The sequence below is a fragment of the Mytilus trossulus genome, chromosome 9 (genome assembly GCF_036588685.1).
Source record: "Mytilus trossulus isolate FHL-02 chromosome 9, PNRI_Mtr1.1.1.hap1, whole genome shotgun sequence".
Lineage (NCBI taxonomy): Eukaryota > Metazoa > Mollusca > Bivalvia > Mytilida > Mytilidae > Mytilus > Mytilus trossulus.
Genome location: NC_086381.1, coordinates 16195292 through 16200197, shown reverse-complemented (window position 1 = coordinate 16200197; position 4906 = coordinate 16195292). Strand labels below are relative to the sequence as shown.

At 32.0% G+C, this 4906-nt stretch overlaps 1 long non-coding RNA gene across 1 annotated transcript; it reads right to left on the bottom strand.

The window, feature by feature from the left end:
- Window positions 1-891: 891 nt before the first annotated feature.
- On the bottom strand, window positions 892-4432 carry LOC134683632 (uncharacterized). The gene is made up of 3 exons (XR_010101066.1): window positions 4182-4432; window positions 2694-2731; window positions 892-961 (listed from the first exon to the last, which is right to left on the bottom strand). It is a non-coding gene; the product is annotated as an uncharacterized LOC134683632 (long non-coding RNA).
- Between the last annotated feature and the right edge of the window lie 474 nt (window positions 4433-4906).

Genomic DNA, 4906 nt, shown 5'->3' with positions numbered 1-4906 from the left:
TTGATCAACTTGACGTTGTGACCGAATTCTATGACTATTCCACATATTTTTGAAAATATCTAAATGTTGTTGTATAACTGGCAGGAAACAAAAACGTACACACTCTAGATGAACTGGATTTGTGTTATTGAGCTCTCCGTTATCTATCATGTCTTTAAACATATTTCTCCAGAATGTGGTGAAGTAAGGACACAGAAAACTCCACAGCATCTCAATCCTTTGATTCCCAGTTGATCGCCCCTCAGAAAAACTTCTGTACCCTGACATGTTATCATTGTGAACTGCACGTAACGCTATTTGTATCGACCTTATAATAACGTTCTCCGTACCAGCATCTGACCGAACCAATCGTGGAACACGCTTGGATTGTCTAAGGAATTCTACAAAATTAAGCGCAACATTACATGGGTTTTTATTCGTATGACTTGCAGTTAGCCAAATGATTTTTCGAGAAAAGCCATCGATTGCTCCATGCACTGATATTCCAAAGGGTTTGAGTTTATCATATCCATCTATGTGAATACAAAAATTTGGTCCTAGATTACAATATCTTCTTCGCACAAGTCGACGTCGAGATCTTGCAACTACACCATCATAATGTATAGCTTTCAGTGCAATTCTCACCGTTTCCTGAGTAGCATTGATGCCACAGCAAGAATTAAGTATTTTCCACATTGCTCTATATCCAATATTAGAGTATCCTTGTTTGTGCAGTTGAATTATCTTTTGAACGATATTAATCAATGGACTCTCTGCACCATATCTTCTCAGTCGAAGTCTTTTCATTATTCTGTAGACTGTCTTAACACTAACAAATTTATTATGAACGAAAAGTAATAATCCAGCTATTTCTTTAGCCGTATATGAAGAAGTAAAATAATAAGCAACTAACTCATCCGTTGAAGCAGTGTCACCTGGGTAACGCAAAGGATTTACAGTGTCAGCCATTTTATAATATGTTCTGAAAAAAAAAGTAAACGGTTATATACTTCAAAAGCAAAATCGTAACTAAAACATGCTTATAATGAGGCAAGCATGTTGGAGGTCACAGATTGAGAATAAAGCCAGTTTTAAGTTCAACTTTTCATTCTATTTAAATTAGGGGTTCATATTGTATTGTACATTTCATGATGACTTTTTGTTGACGCAACTGCACGTACTTAAATACTTTCGTTATGACCTTGTTAATTTATCAGTTCCTTCTACATTACTATTTTCTGAATATGTTGCAGATCTCGCAAATTCACAACTTTTTTTGCAGAAAACAAAATATGAGCCAACGAACATGGAAGTTACCTTTTTGGTTTATTTACAAATTCAGCAAACATATCTACATACATCTTACAAACATATAGAAAAAATCCCTGAAGTTTAATACTACCAGTAAATGCAGTTGTAACTAATAAAGGAGAAACAATATCTTGAAAATCTGAATTTTAGATTATCATTCCCAATCCTACTCTGAGCAGCACTTTCATAATTTATTTCACGCTTTCAAAAATTGCCGTGAATTCTTTCAAACAATGCATTTTTGTTAATAAAATTAAAAAATAAGAGATTTCCTCTCTCCAAATTTGATGCAACACATTTAAGATATATGCACTATACACATATATATCTTTATCGTAGTGACCACAGATAAATACCCATATAAAAATATTTTCAAATAATTTGAACTTCGACAATTAAAAAAAAATATAAATGCAAAAAATGATATTTGATTCATATCATATGATTTTAGTATTTTGGTAAACATAAAAATATTGTTTGAACCATTCAAGTATCTGTATTTGCAGTTTTAGGACAAAGCGACCAGCACTAAATGCTAGGATTTGAAGTAAGAACATAGGGTTGATACGTTTTAAAAGATAAACTTGTATCAACTGGTGCAAGAAGATATGTGTCTAAAAACGTCATAAAACATATTTTTCTACTTGAACCGAGTAGTGGCGTAGTTTTACTTATTTGTTGTCAAAATATGTCTATACACTGTACATATATAAACTTAAAGTTCATACCCTATATATGCGACAATATATAACTTAAAATACAGTCAGCTTCAATTGTCTTTCAATTGAAAGCTGTTGATTTACATACTGAACAGCTTGATCTATGTCAAACTGTGAAAAGAATGAAACATGTAAAAATCTAAGTTGCTCACATGATGATACAATCAAACAAATATCAGTAAACATAAAATAAATTTGGCATGCATCAAAAATGACAAGAAATTTGAAATTTCGAGACAAATCTGCAATGATTGCAGCAGTAACCTTAGTGAATGAAATATAAAGGTGTCTCAGTTGTGAAGCATGTGACAATATTACTACTTGGTTATCATTTATTGATGTCCCACTTATATCAAGGGTGGTTAAATTTCGCAAGGACATTACAAATGCAAGATTGTTTAGCGGTGTTTCTGCTACATACAATTCTTGAATAGTAGGAGTAAGCTTTAGCATCAATTTGGTAAATCTGTGTGACCCAAAAGTAATATTTTGGTTACTTAGATTGAGACATACAAGCTGATTATTTTTCATGATCATTTCCATCATTGCAATGTCTATAGTATAGGAATCGTCAAATTCTACAATAGTCCACAAGCTTTGCATTTTTCGCACAACATCCTTTAGACCTCTGCATATTTTACAGACTGTATAAAGTAACTCCGACACATGAATATAACTAAGTACCATTATCACTAATTCTTCAGGAAGGTCTAATAGACTAGCTGAAAATATTAAACAAGTGAATTATTGCAAACACCTATATTTTATAAATGTCATACTTATTTTTTCAAGAATCTAATATACTTTTATTCTATATGTACGAGTGCTCAGGTGAAGACCGAAGAGCGTTGTTTTGTTATATTTGCCATTTTATAAATTAAAACAAAATTAAAATGTATCAGTTATAGATATATTTTGACATTTTAACTGAGTTTACAAATGGAAAATATAACATAATAAAACCTCCAATGATGTTGACTTGAGTCTTTTTGTCGCTGTTTTTAAAAGAAGTAGAAGCTAGATATCTGCACTGAAATATATATCAAGCCACTCAGTGACTCACATAAAGTTTCAAGACACTTTATGTTAAAAAACTCCAATGATTGGAGACCATGGTTCAAAGGTAAATTACTCAGAAATGAGTATGCAACATTCACCAATTTTAGATATTGATAAATTAATTATGTATATTTTTCATGTTAATTAATTTTACTAATATTCCACGTTTGATATGGAAACAAGGTATGGGATACCCATAATTGCCACGTTTATTGCAAGCCGTTCACGTCAAAACTCAGTATGTTTAAACCATTTTTCGAAAAATTTACACACTGAGAATTAGAAAGAAAAACACTGAGATGAAATAAACTGAAAAACACATCCTGAGAATTGAAAATTACACAATGAGATTTGTGCGCACTTTTTCTGCGCACAGATCTAATTTGCATATCTAATCTGTATCTATTACAATCTTAAACAACTAGGAGACAGAACTCGCTTTTAATTTGTAGCCTGAGTTCATGGCTCAAATTGTTATTTCGATTAAGTTTATGTCATCAGCAGTCCAAGGTCTGTTTAAGTTACGATTAGTAAAGATGTGAAGAATTTCCCTAAATCTCCTGTATCTTTAATTGACATTATTAGGAAACTCGAGAGTTCTAATGCATCTGTATGTATTTAAAACTTTAAAAACAGGTTTAATCCACAATTTTTTACATTATAAAATGCCTGTACCAAGTCAGGAATATGACAGTTGCTCTCCATTCGTTTGATGTGTTTGAGCCATCCCCTTGTTTTTGCCATGTGATAATAAGGACTTTCTCTTTAGAATTGTCCTTGGAATTCGGATTTTTTGTTATTTTACTTTTTACAACTTGCACACAACATGTACATAAATCTCATTGTGTAATTTTTGAAGTCTCAGTGTGTAATTTTCAAAGCTCACTGTGTGTTATTTATATTTTTGTAATCTCAGTGCGTCTTTTTGATATCTCAATGTGTACGTTTTTATTCTTAGTGTGTGTTTTCAGGTTTTTTAATCTGTGGTTTTTTTTAATTCTCAGTGTGTTAATTTTTCGAAAAATGTTTTAAACATAGTTTTGACGAGAACTGCTTGCCATATACGATGATATAACGTTACCACATCTCTGTTCATACACATATTATACTTACAGTAATTGCAAGGGATCTCTAAGCTGACCTGTAAAATACAAGAACAGATCAAAAGATTTAATCACATTATAAAGTGCCATAGTTTGTCAGCTTGGCGTGTGACATCAAATTTCCCTCATTTTTTAAACTAGCTTATAATACAGACATTACAGCAATCGGACTTGAGTATGTACAGGTTCAAACAAAATCTTTTGTTAGCAACCTTGCTAGCTGAAGCGTAAAGTCGTTATTAGCTTATAAGGTTTACCTTTATTACCCTTATTTTGAAGTAGTTTAGTCCAAAAGACGATAAATTGATTAGTCCACTCTCAAATTAGGGTAGTAAAGGTAAACCTAAGAACGATGTTACACTTCAGCTAGCAAGAAAGGTAATCAAAGTTTTTGATTGAACGTACATAGTCAAATCCGATGGCTGTAATGTTCAACATGATTAGACAGTCATTTATTTATTCCTGGTATGGCGGACTAAAACAGCTTATTTTTAATACGAAGTTAACAATACGTCATGTCAGTATTTATTGTAAAAAAAATATGGGAAATAAGGATAGATCATAGAGGGAAATTTTTGTTTACTAAATTTGAGAATGGAAATTGGGAATGTGCTAAAGAGACAACAACCTGACTAAAGAACAGAAAACAGTTGACAAAATTTGTCGTCTTTGTACAGTTTATTGCACACACAAAAACATTGCGGTAGGGGCTTTGCCCATTGTTAAAGGCCGTAC